The sequence below is a fragment of the Rhipicephalus sanguineus genome, chromosome 1, assembly GCF_013339695.2.
Source record: "Rhipicephalus sanguineus isolate Rsan-2018 chromosome 1, BIME_Rsan_1.4, whole genome shotgun sequence".
Lineage (NCBI taxonomy): Eukaryota > Metazoa > Arthropoda > Arachnida > Ixodida > Ixodidae > Rhipicephalus > Rhipicephalus sanguineus.
The window spans coordinates 203,835,872-203,854,828 of NC_051176.1; the positions used below are offsets into that span (position 1 = coordinate 203,835,872).

At 44.9% G+C, this 18,957-nt stretch overlaps 1 protein-coding gene across 2 annotated transcripts in view; it reads right to left on the bottom strand.

Annotated features, from left to right (window-relative positions):
- Positions 1–18,957, bottom strand: part of LOC119405804 (prolyl endopeptidase FAP) — a 445,209-nt gene that overhangs the window by 383,327 nt on the left and 42,925 nt on the right. The gene's annotated exons all lie outside the window — the stretch shown is intronic.

Here is an 18,957-nt window from a genome sequence, read left to right on the forward strand (position 1 = left end):
GAACCAGGTTGCCGCATACGCGACACAAGAGGAAATCAAGGTTACGTCGAGTGAACTGGATCGATCTCCCTGGTAGAAGGTTGGCTTACCATCGTTAAGAACTACCAGGTCGTTTCTATGGGCTACCTCGAGAAGACGCCGACCACGTGCAGTCGTGGGGAGTTGGGCGAGTTGATACGAGTTGGTACGTTTGTCTTGCCTTTCTTCGTGTCCCGTCTTATTGCGCAGTTTCGACCAGAATGAACGTGCAATCGATCTATTGCCACCCTAGGCTGGGTGATGTGCGTTGAAATCTCCTGTTAGATAATTATTGCTTCAACGCTCGATCGTTGCGTGATGTATAAGTTATTGTGCAACCTCTACAGTCCCTGAAGGGCTCATTACTTCAAGGAGCAATACACTCCTTTGCACGCACCTAACAGCTCGCGCTGCGAAGCTGACAGGTCACTGTTCGCGATAGCGACCAAACTGCATTGCGTTACATGCGAAAGATATACAGGTCGTGTCGGATAGCTCGCGCCAGGCCTTAAAATATCGCGCGTGCCTTACCAAAATGCAACCAACTTGGTATTATTCGCTGTACTTTTAAAGGAGCCATGACATCCAAATTTGCTACCATAATCTGTGTTATGTGTGTTAATCCTTGTTCGTTCACAAACAAGTAGGCGAAATTTTAGCGCATTTGGTCGAGAACCTAATTCATAATTGAATATTTTTATAAACACGTGAGTGGCCTGAAAGTTGGGCAACACTGGCGCACTCGCGAGCCGTGACGTTACAAGCTGCTTGCTGTGCGAGCGTCTGCATTCCGTCGAACTATTTTGTTCTCTGGTCAGCTTCGCGTGAAATCGAGCTATTTCATCTTTTTTTCAGCTTGGCATTGAAAGTGAACGACTTGCAGCGGCTTAAACTTTGGTAGCAGACGACGGCTCCGCTGCATGCAGCACATGACGTCACACACACAATGGCAAAATGGCGATCGCCGGCGGTGGGCGGGGTTTATAGCCGGCGACTTATAGGGCTTGCTTGCACTGAAATAATCTTGTACAGTGCATTTTTCATATATGTATAGACACAATAGACCCTCTACTTCTATTTTTCGGTGAAAACTGCGAATTGTTGGGAGACCATGTCATATGGCCCCTTTATGCTATTGAGACTATTTTTGCTATGAGAGTAAGTATTCAATTAAAAATATTTAGCCATAATTTGACATACTTGCTGAAGATCAAAATCTCCGACAGATAAGTTCTAAGTTCGGACGAAAAATTTCCAAATAACTTTTTTGATGATAGTCGCTATGTTTGTAATGTTTCCGAACTGCAAAAGAAAGAGTGAGATCCGGAAAAGTACCACGTGAATAGGCGCTTTCGCGTACCCTCAAGCGTGTTATATGAGCGAATGATCGATGCTACACGCTGACCGAAGGCGTGAACAAGCCTGGAGCAAAGAAGATAGATCGAATGCAGTGGTCTTGGCTTCCACTCACGCCGGGACATCTTGTCTGTTGAAGCAATGAAGCAAATGGAACTACAGGGTGTAAGACAAATAACGCGCGGGGCACTGCTTAGAAGTTCTGTCAAGATTTTTGCTCTTCACATACAACGTAAATAGCAAGGAGGCTTTGGCGATGGATGGCAATGTATCGAAGGCGATCGCTGTGGTTATCACTTTTCCTTGTGGATTATTCATGCCTTGAGTCTGCATGCAGCTTTATACCAAGGAATATTACGTTTGAAGACTCTAATGTCGCTACGCGCTAGTTGATAGCCACGTAGCACTTTTTTGAATGTCTTGTTTCTTCGTAGCTCGAAAAGGTTAAAATCCCAGCATCATGGAAATAAACACTCTGGACAAACTATGAAAGTACGGATCTCAAGCAGAGTTAGCATTTGCATTTGTGTGTCTGCGGACATCAGAAACAATCTGCAGTGGTGGTTACATGGTAGAGCGTCCGCTTCAAAATCGGTGGATACCGGGTTCGATCCCAGTGCCGAACAGAAACCACCGGTTTTTCCTAAAGGGTATAGGAGTACACTGACCTGGCGCTCGGTTGTTCTTAGGTACGCTTCTCGACAGGTGGCCCCGTAAGGTTCTGTAAAGGTTCCTAGGTGCACCTTAACCCACCACAGCCTTGAGGAAATAGTCGAGCCTCCGTCGCTGCTGTGGGAGGCAGAAAATTACTGCCGCCGGGTATCTACTGGTAAAATAGGTGCAAGCGCACTTCCGGCCTGGTGCTCGGCGGAACGAAGTACATAGTCGCTTGGGAGGGCACTCACCCTGTGGGGAAATTGCCGGCATGGGACCGCACGACCTAAAAATAAGGTCGCCCTCTTTCTTCTTTTTTTTGTGTGAGTATGCCCTACAGATTCTATATCGAAGGTTTTGCTTTTAAAGCGCACAGTGCTTTAGATGTTGGTTAATTATTTACGGCTAATTATTGAACTAAGCTCATAGTCAAAAGGACTTTTACTTGCCCAAGAGTAAAGCGGTGCAATGCTAGGTCCATTGGGTTCTCGTACCGCAAGCGTGTACCTTTTAAGGCTCCTGTGGCGAAGTGGAAACAATAGCGCGAGCTCTCGTAGTCTCACGCGCATGGTGTGGCTGCAAGGACACCATTTTAACATGGGATATTAACAACACATGTAAGACGAAAGCTATGACAACAGACGAAGAATGGATGATTCAGGTAAATAGCGGCGTAACAGATGTAAAAGATCGTTTTTTTAAAGATCCAGAATAGAGAAAGATGGCAGCTCTGCAAAAACAAAATCGCAGAGCTGCCAAAGTCCTCAACTACATTTTTGCCCTCTCGATGATTACAGCGCTCATTAACGCTCGCTGGGCGCGGAAGCGAATAAATAAGGCATCGCGTAGGGCTTTTAAGCGATAACCGGAGTATTGATCAACAGCCGCCTATCTTTAGCCTACATTATGTAAACAGAGCCGAGCAATAAGCTACGCACGAACCGAAAAGGGTGGAGCAGCGCAGCGCCTGTCACTCAGCTCGAACAGAGTCAAACACAAGGCTTCAAAGCATGCTGACGTTGTCGCCCTTCTTCGTTTTTTCATTTATTCCTCACGGTTCCTCGCGCACCGCGTGTCTTTTCCTTCGCAAGCAGTTGTTTGTAATGTTTTTGTTTTTTTTTTCTGCGTCCGCTTGTTTCAGAACGACGCGTGCCGATGGCTCGAGCGAGAGAAAGAGTCGGCCACCGTAGCGCGCGCTGAGCGACTAAAACATCAGAGGAGATGGGCGGAGTCGTCTACTTGAGCGCCAATCTTGATCGACCAAAATGGGGCGTCATCGCGCGGAGAGGGTTATACCCCTCCCCAGCTTTGTCACTCATCCTCCCTCCCAGCAGTCACGAATAAAAAGAAGACAGGAAAGGGGGGGGGGTTCTCCTGCGAGCTCATTTGTGTGCGTGTGCAGTGTAGGTACCGCTCGCGTTGTACGGGATATCTCCGAGCCTTGCCTTGTTCATCGATTGTTGCGTGTATTTTTTTTTCTTTCTTCCCCTTCGTGCGATGTGTTCACACGGCCGCGAAAACGGTACGTCGACCTCCACAGCGCGGCAAAGTACCTACCCCGTATAGCGGGCTCGTCAACAGCGCACTGTGGGCTTAATGTTTATACGCGAGAATATGGGCCATTGCGCGTACCCAAATTGCCTCCCAGGAGTTACACTAATTGCAGCACCTCCGTGCGCGCTCTACACTCCCCTCAACTCGCGGCCACTGCAGACTCCCGCCTACCCACATTCACCTTCTTCCGCTTCCTTATTTCCCTTGCAAAAGGGCGCTGCGATTTCTTTTCCTTTTTTCTTTCGGCAGTCTTTCCGATTTGTCTCCTTTCTGCATAACCGTTTCAGTCACGGTGTCTCCATTTGGAGGTGCAACCTCTTTAAGATGGAATATTTCCGATAGGCGAGGACATGATAGCGTTTTGAACATATAGCCGAAAGTAAGCGTAACCGCGTGTTGCTATCCATAAACAATGTAGTACACCTCAGCATATGTACACAGAATGTTATGCAAAATATTTTTAAGAGGGGCACCACGAGGTTTGACGAGAAGTTCCACGTGTTATCACAGCTGCTAATCACTGTTTCTTCAATCATCGGAAGGCTCCCGACTCAGTAATTACCAGCGCATAAATTTGTAGCAAATATTTCAGTTCAGTCCATAATTTCACGCGTCGTTGATAAGCGCTATATATCTGTAGTTAATCTTTTTTTTGTAATTATGAGGACTGGCATGAAATAATTTAAGTATTCATGCTACGGGTTCAAACTGTATTCTGCTAACTCTCAAGTGTGTTTTCAGTGAAGTCTATAAATATGGAGGCAGTGAAAACATTGAATCAGAATTTGTGAATGAAGGAGTTGGTTCAAGTCCTCTTGTGCGTCGCCCTCTCCTCGATCTCTGCTTGTAGGATGCGGCTTTACCTGCGAGCACCGAAGCTGCGTGGCTAAGCACACGACCTACAAGCGGTGACCAAACGTGAAACACGACTCCACCTCCAACGACAAGCGTGCCCGTTGCACCTAACTTCCATCATTCGTGAACGGTACCGGTATCGAAACTAAATCGAACAACTCGTGCGCTGTTGAGCTAATTCTGGAGGACATACCTTTGTGTCTTTCGACAATTGACGAGTACATCTCACGAGTTGTCTATTTAACGACTGAGAAACACATGAAGAGATCAAGTGATGTTCCTCTTCTTGTTCTTATTTTTTTCTGTTGTCCTTCTTCATTTGCATCTCCGCTCCTTTTCCCTGACAGAGTCGCATGTAGGCAAATAGTGCTAAGCCAGCCGGCAAACCTCTCTGCTTTTAAGGTGGGGTGAGACTTGGAAAGTGAGTTTCAAAATATGGCTGTACAGCAGAGGTAATTAAAGCTATGGCTGTAAAATTTGCAAGGAATCTTTTAAATAGACGCAGGTTACATTGGAGCTCAAAATGAGCTTTAAATTGTATTTAACGCTTGTTTTTGCTTTTTGTTTTTTTATTTTTCTACCTATGTATTTTTTGTTAAGATCTATTATCTGCAAAGCTTTGAAATCTTCGTTAAAAGTAGAAGATAATGCTTTACAGTAGTGGAATTAAAGTTCCTAGCGAAAAAAAACAAACTAGATTTTTTTCAGGTTTGCTGATGTATGAAAATTGGCACTTAGAGTGGTTTTTTATACTAAAAATATACAAATGCACATAGGCTACTGATTCTTGTTACAGTTATGTAAACTTCACTAATTAACACATGTGAGAATTTTTGCCTTCTTGTGCTTTAGAGTTCCTGAGAAAAAAAAACACAAATATTCAAAAATGGTGTTTCGAGAAAACGCAGAGACCACGTAAGGGGTACACCTACATTTCCTGTCAACATCTCGGAGAAAAAGGTCCAAGAATTATGTTTGAATCAACAAGTACCCAAGTGTGATATATTTTCTGAAAGATAAAGAAATTCTCTGTCAGATGATTGCAAAATCTCAAAATCAAATTTTTTGGTCGAACGATGTCTCACCCCATCTTAAGCAAACAGCTCGCTCGCTCTCTCTCTCTCTCCACACCGTAGCAGCACTTACCCTCCAGCTCTGAAACAAACACAATCTATAAAGCATTTCTTGTTAATCACAAAAAGCGCCGAGATTTGATCGAACAATACATTTTAGTACAAACAGCAGTACAATACCGACCACAGTCGAACCTGGTTTTAACGAATGGGTTTATGCTCAAAAAGATTTGTTTTTGTAACGAATATATAATAAAACTTCTTTGTATAACGAATAGGTTTATGATCGTAAAAGATCCGCTCCCTCGAAGGCGTACAAAACTGCGCGGCGCGTTTCATCGTTGGCGACAACACATGACATTCTAGCGCCACTGATATCAAGCGAAAGCTGTCGCATCCACCTTCTGTATTCACGTATAGAAACATTGCACTTATCTGCCTGCTCCAAAAAATAATTGACGGCCATCATACTTCCACGCTACGTTTGTTCATGCGCATCGCGTAATCTCGTAGTATTCACACTGATCGAAGCTTCGTAATAATTGTTGGGGTTTTACGCCCCAAAATCACGATATGATTATGAGAGACGCCGTAGTTTTCGACCCCCTTGGGGTTCCTTAACGTGCGCCTAAATCTAAGCATAGGGGCCTCCAGCATTTTTGCCTCCAACGAAAATGCCTCATCAAAGCTTCTAACGTCTGTTCGGCCGAACAGTCTGTTAACTAGGGCTTTGCAAACAGTGAAATTCTGAACCGAATCGAATACGAATCGGATAGCGATGACACCGAATCGCATACGAATCGAATAATATTCGAACACTTTTTCGAATAGTAAGGCGGACTATGTTCAAAGCAGCCCTAGAATGGGAATGTAAACATTTTCGAAACAGCCCAAGAAGTTCCGCAACACTTTATTTGAAGCGAGTATTCAACAGGTTTAACAAAGGATCATACGACACTATTAATGGGCAAAAAAAAAACACATTTACGTAATTGCTCGTATACAGCAGCAACTAGAGACTATGTTACGTAAGGCATATGGGCGTCACCATCATGGGCTGTTAAACGAATGTTTTCTTATCTTTGTATCCCGTGAAGCGAATTGATAAAGCCGGGAAACGCCGGATGCACCAACCCAACACTTTTCATGTGTATACGCACACCGTAACACTGTTCGATTAGTTGTTCAAGATAAAACACGGCAAGGTTAACAGCCCAGCATGGCGGCACCGAACCCCGTCCGTAAAATAGTCTAAAGCCTTAGAAATATTTTGTAATTACACATTGAGATACAGCAGTGGCTACAGTATTCAAGGTGGCACTTTGTCAACAGCTTTTAAATAAACTGATATATAAACGTCAAACACCACTCATGAGCCAACATCATCATGAATGTCATGATGAAGATAATGGATTGATGACTCTGACGCTTCAGCGACGCTGGAGTTTTAAGCGATAACGCCTTCATATTTTAATCAATATAGCCCGTCAAAAGCTTGGGCTGCATGCATCTTGGTAATTCGATTACTAAAACAACAAACGTTACCCGGCCCTCTCTGTTCGACCGTTTCGTTGCTTTGAGATTTTTTCATCGGTGCTTATTATTCGAAAAATATTCGAAAAATATTTGGTATTTCTAACGTTCATTATTCGATTCGAGTACCGAATAGAATAGAACGCTATTCGATTCGCTATTCGAATATTTTTTAATATTCGCACACCCCTTGTAGAATAAACCACGCCAGTTGAGAGAGAGAGGTAATGAATATATTTACATCAAAGCAGACTTTAGCACTGACATAGTGTTCATGGCGAACGCTGTCGATGATCTTTTTCTTCTCTGTGTCCTCTCGCGCTCGCGCTCTTGCACAATAGAAGAATTCTTCAACACCCCTACTATTAATGAATTGGTTTTGCCATGTCATGTTATAACGGTCTTCCAGACAGAGTGGTCGACATGCGCGACCCTGATGTTTTCCAGGAGAAACTGCGCGTCATGTCCTCTCAGATCATCTTTTTTTACGCTCACATAGTTGAGAACATATAGCCACTGGGTAACTATGTTTTGATTTATACATATGATCTCGATTTTGCAAGTTTTATCTTGTAGGGCTTGCATGGAGGGACGTTTTGTACCTGATAGTAGTGGCCATTCACTGCTCATTTCCTCAGTTTTTATTCTCTCCTAATCAATCCTAACCATACATGACCAGTGCACTCAATAGATTCGTTATTTGCATTCGTAGTGCACTGACTACTTGTACTGCAAACTTACAGTCACCCGGTGCCTGTTATTCAAAATATATATGTATATATATATATATATATATATGCATGCATGCATGCATACGCATTCGCCTTTCTTAGGCGAATGTAGGGTCCCTACAATTTTTTTTGCAATACGCTGTCAGATTGTAACCTTCAGATAGACTTCAGGCTGAATCTGCGCATATTTAACGCCACTATATGCCACCATCTCAACAAAAAGTACTACAAAAAAGGAAACAAATAACAAACTACCTCAATTATGAGAGCGAACGCCAGGAGGTGTTTAATACGGATACTGTTCTGTCGGCTTGTGAGGCGTTGATCAGCCTTTTTAGACTCTACTTATGTTAAGCCCACTATCGCGTCGACCGGAAGCTCACGTACACATGTTCCTGTTTCGGTTGCACCGATCACTAAGGAAGAAAGCACACAATGAAGCCCGAGTGCCGGCCCGACAGGCCAACCGAGGCCTGGCTGCTCTCCTCCCGACCCTCCTCGGCTGCAGAGCGAACACAGCCGCGTATTGTTCTTCATGCTGGCCCTCTCGCCCGCTATCTGCCTCAGCCCCTTCAAGAACCAGAAACAAAAGATGGAAATACGCACCCAGATTGGGCAACAGAAATAAACGCAAACAAAAAAAAGTTACAGATGCTTAGACTAAGCCTGCAGCGTCGATGAAAGAAGAGCGAGGACAAGCGAGCACGAAGGCAGGTGGTCGAAGGCGCCGATGCGTCGCCCGCTCAGATGGCGATCAAGAAAGTTCGTTCTCGTGTAGGAGTCAGCAGATCGAATCCGCAAGCCCCCCGACGCCGAGGCGTCGATGTATGGACGTCTAGCGAGAGGACTTCTTTCGTAGGTGGCAAATTGAATGACGCAAATTACGTTGAGGCCACTGTTAGCGACTGCCTTAAAGTTGGTGCGGCTGCTGTACCTCCATCCTGTACACGTTGCAGCAATTCTTATGATAGCGCTAAACTCGGAATCATAAATCTTAGAAATACATGATGCACATGGAAGCTCTGGTTTAATTTTCGGCCACCTGGCGCTCTTTAACCCGAATAAAACCACGCTACACAAATGATTTCCGTTTCTTTAGCGCTTCTTCATAAACCAAGCGTGGCAGGAAATGGAACCCGTGTATTCGTATTCAGCACAGCAATGACAGAGCGAGTGCTTAGCTTAACTACGTTCAGCAGGAAAAAGACCGTAAGTGTCTCTGCACTTCCTTGATCCTAAACGTCAAAGGGGCGCATGACAACGTTACGCCTGAAGCCATCCTCGCCGCTCTCTAGGAGGTATGAGTAGGTGGTCAGATATTTCGCTGGAGACACAGCTACTCCTCAACGTGATTATTATTATTTTCTTTTGTAAACACAGAGGGCGCCACAGTTCTCCACATTACAGCTACTGTGGTGTCACCCAGGGTGGTGTACTCAGTCATATATGCTGTACAATCTTACGCTAATTGCTCTCTTTTAGCTTCTGAAAAGCACAGTTAAGCTATCAATCTACGCGGATGACATATGCGTTTGAACGACTGCAGTAACACGCCTGGTGTTGCGAGTGAGATCTCGAAGGGCTGCCACTCCAACGGCTCTATAGCTCCGTAATCGACTCCTAGAAATTTCATCTGAGAAATGCGCACTTGTGGCGTTTACGCGCAAGCCTACGAAGAACTACAGCGCAATAATGAATGACCAAATTATACCGTATATTCAATCACACAACTTTCCGAGTGTTACAATTGACCGAGGCATATCACGGAGTCCTCAGGTATCGTACAATGAAAAAAAAAAGAAAGCGGTTGACAGGCATATGCCATCTTTTCAAGTTTTTCGCCGAAAAGGCTTGGGGAATGCTCCCAAGTGCTCTCTATCGGTTTCCTGTCGCAAAACTTGCCTGCATTAACCACCGCGAGCGAAACAAGTCTAGGAATGTTGCAAAGCGTTCGGGCCCAGACGCTCCGGATTCGTGTTGGCCTGCCTCTGACTGCATCAGCAATGGCATCCAAAGCAATCACCAGGGACCGCCTTGTCAAGACACACATTAATGTTGAAGCAATCGGAACACATATAAGGCATCTTGCTCGGACTCCCCGCCACCACTCTACCAGCAGACAGACTACGCACCTCTTTTTGCCAAACGGTAACAACGCATCGCAGGTCTTTGCCAACATGCTTCACGCCCGCCGCGAGACCTTCGATTTCTCTATGGTGAATTGAATAACTTTCCAATGACTTCGAAGTCACTGCGGGATTATCGGCAACGAACGGGCCGCTCCAATTGCCCATTCAGCCCATACAGATAACCAACTATTAATACCGCTTTCTAGGAATGACGCTGCATGGAAGCTCCGCGTGCTTGCTCACCTATGTACCGCGTCGAAGTGGAACGAGCCGCACGTCAAGCGCGCCCGATTATACCCTTTACAACCGAATTCGAATTCCATCAGGTCTCCGCCGAGGAGACGCTACCCATTTGTGGTTGTGGTAGGGCGTTGCATTTACCTACGAGTAAGAGTTCCGCATAGAGATATCCGATACTGCAGCCTGTATCTACTGCCTCAATGAAGAAACGACTGGAAATATTCTGTGCGACTGCCCACAATACTGTACACAGAGACAACCGCTTTGCAACGCGTTCAACAAGTTGGACAGCCCGCCTCTGTAAAAAGAAAGGATCCTGTGCTTTCAATAGGACTTAACGTCGCAGAAGAAGGCTAAACTTTCTGCGTTCTGCCGCCCTTTGTGAACGACTGTGATTGAAACGCTCTTCCTGTGTGTGCGGGTGAGTTTTTGTTTTCTGTTGCATTTTTTAAATTTTATCTGTCTCTATCTGCCCTCTTTCTGATCCCTATTACCCCACCCCTGTGTAGAGTAGCAAACCGTTTAGTTGTATCAGGTTAATCTCCCTGCCTTTTCATCTCTCTCTCGCCCTATCTCTCCAGTGTGACTCCCAACCGGCGGCGGGTACTATAGGTATGTGTACACAGTGTTTGGTTTTTAAATAAGATATCGCCATGTAGTGAGTTTCACAAATAAAAGAAAGAGTGATTAAACAAATGGATGCGCCTTCTTTCACCTAACATCTGGCAGAACTGTTATTAAAGCAGAAAATATTCGCTATGCGCCAGTACGATTAAAATTCAAACTAGGCCATGCGGAAAGTTCATCAGCGCACGCTAAGGCACGTGAGCTGAAATCATTGTGCCTTCAACGTTACTTACGTCCTCTCTCCTCCCCCTTTCACCTCTGCTCCCTAATGGCTTGTTCTTGTTTTTTCTGTTGTTGTTGTTCTCAGTCTTCATATCCGCATCGTCAGTTATTGTTATCATAATTACTATCTATGCGGCTGCTGTTGTCGGTAAAGCAGTGACCGATACTCTGTCTCAATAATAAACGATACAGAATGCCAGCAAAGAGTCTCTCTTTAACATTGTCGCTTACTGAACGTAAAATTGGTGATGAATTAAGTGCAATAATCCAATCACGCGACCTCACGTCGTCTATAAGCTGTGTGAAAATACTGTGAGGCAAATGCAACCAAAATTACCTTAGACGTAAGCTGCACCGAAGCCTGTCCAGTTTACCGCAGTGTCAAAATTACGAAAGGTCTCGGGATCGAATTATTGCATTTTATTGGTTTTTGAGTGGACATCTGAACGTATATTATCATCATTATTAGCCTCTGCCCATTTCAAGTGCCTGTTCTGTTTTATACTAAAGTTAATTGATAGGCCGTAGTCGCTACTCGCTTCAGGTGGACCCAGTTGCGCATCTGCCTGCTTATAATTTCACAGAGTAGGCACGTTTTAGTTATGTCTTCTCGACATCATATATGCTAAAGGAAAATTGAATTGCCTACACTAGCGCTGCATGCACACGCTATTGTCGACTGGGACAAAAACAGCTGAAGCACGAGAGAGGACTCTGCGCGGAATCTAACGGGGCTCTCAACTAAATTATGTATGCGAGTAGAGTTATTAGTTCTTCGACTCAAAAACAAAATATGACGTCATTGCGAAGCATGTGAAGCGCGTCATCGTTAAACACGATAAATTGTTCAGCCTATATTTATTTTATGTAGAAAAAAGAGAAACCGTAGAGCGGCCAACCGAGGATAACGTATTTTTCGTGTCACTTCCTTAGCAATTCTTCATCACACTCCCACTCAAGATTATGCTAATCGGTACGGCCAACGTGACTAAAATACGTCCTATATACAGCGTCCCACCTAGCGTGCGAGCCGTAACACGTCTGCTTGTAGCGTACTGCGGTCTAACGAGGACTAGGTCCAATGCGAGAACATGTTATCCTAACTCGAGTATATGCGGCCACCCTCATGCTGACTTGCTTTTATACGAGCGCGTCCTTTCGCTTCTTCCTTTCTCTTTTTGCTCAGAAGTTACACGGCGATCGCATCTGGCACGTTTCAAACGGGAAGCGCTTGGACAGCGTATTCGCTGCTGCGCTGATTCGTCGCACAGACTGCCGGGAAAAGCGTGGCGTGTCGTGTAGACAACGCTCCTCAACTCGACGGCGGCTTCGGCAGCTCTGGTGCGTCGGCGGGGCGCCGCGGTTTCCTTGCGCGAAAGGTCGGCGGCGCCTCGGTTCGACCGGGCAGCCCCTGGCCTTGGCGTGCGGGCGTCTCCAAGAGAGCTCGCCGGGGAGAGGACGACGCCACTCCCTAAATGGTCAGAGATTAACAGCGGCGCTCCAGAACAGCGTGTGTGCGTGCGTGCGCCCGCGTTCCCCCTCGGCCTGAGACCCGGTTCGCGACCGCGCCCGTTGAGAAAGGAGGAAGGGCGGCGGGTGTGGAACGGCATGAAGCAACCATTTTAAGGTATGCATCTTTGAACGCGCGAAGAATCACCGCAAAAAAACGTCCAAGACTGCCCTCAGCCGCCGCTCCCTATTGACGAGCGAGCGATCGGTCCGAGCGGACCGAGCTTGCCGAGGACCGGGACGCGACATCACCGTAGGTGTAAGTGCGAGAAATCAAGGCATGCGTTCGTGCTAGAATTGCCGACGGAATAGACTCCTTATGCATGCGACGAGACTCCGGGAATCGCTTGTAACAGTAGATGCACTCTGGACGGAATGTAGACATGTAAATTCATCATAAGCGAGTTAGCTCTAAGTTATTTGCCCCTTCAATGCAGATATGCCAATTAAAATACACATACGCAAGAGAATTGGAGCTCGCACTACCTTTTGTGGCCGTCTTAAACCACACATGTGCTTATCGTCGTTCGACAACAGAGACGCGACTCGTTTATTCGACGTCGCACAGTTCACAGCAAATGGCCACCCATACTCAGTATTTTTCGATATCAAAAAGTATAGTGCAACAGTGATGACGTATGAAATCTGAACTAATAACTCAACAGAGCACCCTAAAGGCCTTGATTCGGACGAGTTGGGACGACGCAATTGTGGCAGGCAACCGATAAGGAGAAGGAACAAACGACAAAAACAATGAAAGAGGCGTAAACACAGCGCTGTCTTACAAGTAATATGAATTTCAATCGTGCAAATATATGTCGTGGTCACGGAAAGAACAAAAAGAAACGATCAAAAAGTAACCAGCCAAACAAAAGAAATTACTATCACTTTCCTTCCTTGGGCACGTATACGTAGATGTTCACCTTCACGTTTTAAGCCTTCTCCATTTTTCTCCTTTTATTTTCCTTCATGATACGCAGGGTAGCGACCCCTGTATAGCATGAGTGTGGTTTAAGCGGAAAGCGATCATGTAGTACACATTTTTAGAGGCACATTACAATAATCTACGGTGACGAAAATTAATTTTCGGCAATGACGTCTACTGCGAACCTCGTGCTTGGTACACTAGCATGCATTAATCAGACTCAACTAGCAAGATGGTCAAATAAATATTTGGGATTCCCATTTGAATAACTCCAAAGCTTCGGAATTCCCGTATTTTCTCCGCCATCTGCTCGGAGTATTCAAAGCTAGGTTTATAACAATAATTAAAAAACGTTTTGAAATTTACAACAATAATCTCAGACAAGGATTGTTGACACCATACGCCACACCACCGAAGCCTGTTCACGTACATTGCCCAAACGGGCCATAATTTGTGTGTTTAGTGATATATGCCATTGAGAAAACCTTCTGAAATAAGACAACAAATTAAGAATACCTCGTTAAATTTCGTGAGAAATGCAGCATGCATAAAATCGCTTTCGAGATTATACCTTTATATTTTCTTTTAAAAAATGTTAGCACGCGCAAACAATGCAAAAGATGCCCTAAAAATTTTTTTAATTGTCAGTGAGGTGACATTTACAGCACATGACTTCTTTAGGGAAAGAACGCAGAACAAACGCCTCCTAAAAAAAAGGGAACAAACAAAGAAAGCGAACGTAAGCCAGTGAGTGAGTATAATAGGGTCTTCATGCTAGAAGGAGCGTTCAATTTATGTCGTTTACCACACCAGACGCAGTGGAAGGTTCTAACACGCTCCCCTACATCAAGAAACCCATGCCTCGTATAAATTGTCTGCCCAGACACCGACTCAAACACAGCGAGTCTCTAAATCGCACGGAAGTGGACACTTCTTTACGCAGCGTTTGCGTTTTCAAGCAGACTCGGAGACTGTTCTTCACATGCCTACTTTTATCTTTCTCCCGACGACCAGTACAACCGTGAGCGCAAATGCCTACAATGCGGGAATCTTCTGCGTTCGTAGCATTCCGCCTAGCGTTAGCACTACGCCCTTTAAAACAAAAAAAAAAAGGAAAACCACTGACCTGCGGCATTTTTGTTCTTTTGGGTGATTGTCGTTTACTTTCAGAGTTTTGTTTCTTGTTTTGCCCGGCAGTCGAGACGGCCACTCTTTAAACAATGGCGAGGTGGCGCAGTAGTGTGGTGCGTCGAACAATTGTATACTAAGACGTCGGCGCTTTATTTATACTCACCTACGTTGGCGCTATCTGCGGCTGGTGTCCTCTACGCGGAGAGGCGCGACGGATGTCCGAGACGGATCGCCAGAAATATTATAACGTGCGCCCCTATTCTGCCTGTCTCTCTCTCATATTTTTTTCAACCTGTCTTTGTTGCACTAGCAGGCGGTTGATCGAGCACGAAAGGCGGTGTTTTACTGCTGCGCGAAGGTGCCTCACCTCGGCCCATTCAGCGGAAGACCCAGGGGCTCAGGCGCTGTTCCCAGCTCTACGCGGGGCCCTGTCGAGCCTGGGTGCCCTCTCTCGGAAACCGTGAGCTAAGGGAGAAAATTGCCCCGGAGCCTCGAGACCCTGCGGCGGCCACTGGCCTCTGGGACACTGTCGCAATATGGCACTTCTCTTGACTCACTTCTATTTTGCTGTTGCGCCCATCACTTTCGCTTGTGCTCCGAGATTGAGAGTCCCCGTATGCTCCCCACCTTTCGCATGCTCCTCAGCGCGCCTTCACCCTGCGTGGTGGCGCAGTTTCGCGGCCGCAGCCAGCGACACGCTTTCATGCGGCTGAGTGTTTCTGTCAGCTGACGTGTGCAAGTGAAGGAATATTTCTCGACCCTTGCAATCCGAAAATACTCGTGCTGCTGCGTACCTGCTAGAGTGTTCCCAGCAGCGGCAATCCAGACAGCTCAACAATGGTTGACAAGGATAATTAACAAATAGACTTTAGCGAATTTGGGAGAGATTCATCAGCATTCGATTTATGCACAAAATTTGACACCCAACGATATTTGTTTTTGCAATGCCTCGCTTTAAGACATTTGCTATATTTGCTACGGTAAAGATGGCCGTGAGAGATTGCTGCGCTGAATTTTGTGTGCTTATTCGCGAGCAAAATATATGTGTATATATATATATATATATATATATATATATATATATATATATATATATATATATATATATATATATATATATATATATATATATATATATATATGCCCCCGGAAAAATCAGCGTTCGAAAACTGGCAATTCAAATTTTCAGCAATCCGCATTGTTACACCGAAGACCTTGCACCTTTCGTTCAGACAATACATAATATAAAGCCCCTGTAAAGCGTGCACCGCCGCAGTAATATACATAGTGCGGTGAAGTTTTGCATGAGTCTTGTACGTGTCGTGTTGGTGCGATGTAGTGAAGCACTTCCTCTACTTTTCGAAGGAAACGTCGACTGAATTTCCGGCAGCATTCTTTCTTTTTTTTTGCGATATATACGGACGCTGCAAGTATATTTATGCCGTTGATGTCGAGGTTTTCATGCTGTTTTGTTACTGACGGTGCTTGCGAGGTTCACGCGTGGAGAATTAGAAGGCCTCTGGAAACGCGATGTGAGTTTGGTGCCGAATGTGACCAAGACTCCAGTTAGTACAGCATCACGCTCCGTTCAATTGGCGCTTACGCATTCAAGACAGTGTTCAGGCTTCCGCTGTTGGCGTTAGTGTCCGGCAAAGCAGCTGTGTGCACTCCATATCATGGAGGACGTCAAGCCTAAATAATGAAATCCTTTCTTTGAACACTGAGCAAGCTCCGAAGGCCTCTTTGCGGTGTGGTCCAGTCAAAGGGTTTATACTAAAAATCCTAGGGTCTAGTCCCCCGCCGAGGTGCGACGCGTGCGCTGCTATTGGCGAGCCCTTCGTCATGCCACGTTTCTGATACTCCTTGAGCGCAGCAGTGAACTTTGCTTTCATTGCTTCACTTTTGAGCGAAAACGACTATTTCTTATTTGCTAAACTGCACTACAGGTAGCGCAACTTGCGGGATTTTCCTCTCCTGCATGTTCCTTGCTTGGTGTTGAGGTTCTAGTACTGGGGCCTAACTCAAAGGACTCTTATTTCTTAAGTGATCTTTGCCGCTGACCAGCTGTATTCGTCAATGATATATCTTGCCATACGGTTGGCTGAAATTTTTCATAACGAGCAGATTCAGCGCAAGGTTGTTGCGAAGGCGGACCCTGAGCCCGTGTTCCCAAAACTATGTATTACACCGTAATTGATAAAATGAGGAACACGACACGAACGCTTTTCCGCTTTTCCTCGGTCCTCGCTTCTTTAGCGCTGTAGCTTGTGAATTACAAATTGCCACCAAGTCGCCCAAGTTTCTCTTCTATGGTTGTTCGTAAGAGAAAGTTTCAGCCAATCCTGATGCTGGACATCAATGGCGAAGCAAGCTGGGCAATGACAAGTATCACTTACGAAATAATAACTTCGGGAATTGGGCCCGTTGCCTTCAAGTAGGCAGATATTCGCGATCAGCCCCCTCGATCCTGAGTAGCTACTAAACAACTACAATTGTGAACAACTCCGGGCCAAAGTTGGCGCTTCTGGGAAAATGCAAACCATCTAACCATCGTGAAAATGCGCAGTTCTGCGTGTTGGAGGAGCGGGAGACTTTTGAACAGCGTTTTGTATTATATTTTTATTTATCACATACTGTAATTCCTAGATGGGCCCGGGCAGAGTAGGCAAAAAAAAGCAATAAACAGACATAAAATTGCGGCAGTGCAGGCAAAACGAGGAACGCTATATATCTCAGACTGGTTGACAGTGTAACTGTTTGATACATGTTCATGTCTGTTCTATTATGTTGGTCTAAAAAAGAAAGAGTTCTTAAAGTTAATCCGTCCGATGGAGTACGGTGTTAATTAATGTGGTTTGGCACATCACCTTAGTCTAGTTGACAGTGGTGGCAGCACTTGTTGGAGCATCGATAGCAAGCTTCTCGGTCAGGAGCAAAAGCAGGAGTTGAATCCGGTGTGACTTTCTCCTCAGGTAGAGTGCCTAGATATGGTTGTCTATGTTTTGGAGAGCAATAATAACCCTCAGAGTCGAACCTTGAACTTACCGGCGTTCCTTCCAACACAGCATTCCAATTATCATTCTTCAGCGCCACAAGGTGGTAAATCTGATGATGCATTCTCGATCTCAGGGCTTACTGTCGGTGCTCTTATAACACGAATAGTCGAACAAACCATTTTCCGAGCCTACGTACTGTTAGTACACATTAGTCTTAGAGACAGTTTCAGTAGTGTGAACTCGGTGAGTGATAATCGATTTGAATATGCGTAATAGCAAAAATGGTAATATGCAAATTATGACCTTAGAACCACAGTCAGCCTGTACCCGTAGCACAACCTTGAGCCGGACACAGTATAAGCCTTGCACAGGTTTCGAGAAAAGAGTTATGAAGAGTTCTAGAAAGAACGCTGTAAATAGAACAAAAATTATTTTGCGGCAGATTTTGAGACCGCATTTCTCGTTCTCGAATGTGGCTGAAGTCACACTGTTTCTTGCAAAAGATTATGCTTACTGAGTGACTTCATAATATACAATAACAGGCTTGTTAGAGTTGTTAGTCAATAAAATATCGTAATGCATAATCATATTAGAGATTATCAGGCAAATCCTTACGTCCGCTATTGTTTTGAAGCTTGGTGTGCGCCACTTACCACTTTTAACGAATACCAACACTTCTTATCATCTAAAACTATAGTTGCAGCATTATGCTGTAGATGCGCAGTATATTTTGTTAAATACTAAACCAAAAGGCACGAAAAAATTTAAATATACGGTAAATTAAACGCTGCTTGTTAGAGCGACTAATAGATATTGAACAGTTTCTGTTTGATGGCTTTGTTGTAGTAAGTCGCAATATTCTTTTAAACAAATCAAAATCAAATCAAATCATTTTATTTTCCCAGAAAGAAACAGGTTCTGGAGAGGTTCACTGGCTAAAAGCTGTTTATGGACAGCTTGACGAGGCCAGTGAACCCTATACAAGGCAGCTGGGACAATGACATAGGTATGTGATAATGACATCTATGTGCAATGACATAGATGTGTAGTAACGATAAAGTAATAAGCTCTAATATCGGCTATCTTAACGTAGGAAAAGTGTATGGGAAAAATAACATCGCCACCGATGGCAGGAGAGCATAATGCTTATTATTAATGCACACTTGAACTGTGACTATGATTGTCGCGCCACAAATCATCATCGTTCGGTACACGTGTGCACTTCCGTCTAGCAAGAACGCGAAGGCTCTTAGAAGGAAAAGTACGTCGACTTTCATTTTATTTACAACATAGCTGTGTGATAAAGAAGCTGATACTGCAGGGTAGCTATGTCACAACACAATCGCCCGCCCGCGTGTTCTCGCCGCATTTATTTAGCCTTCCTTTGTAAAAAGCTTGTTTCTA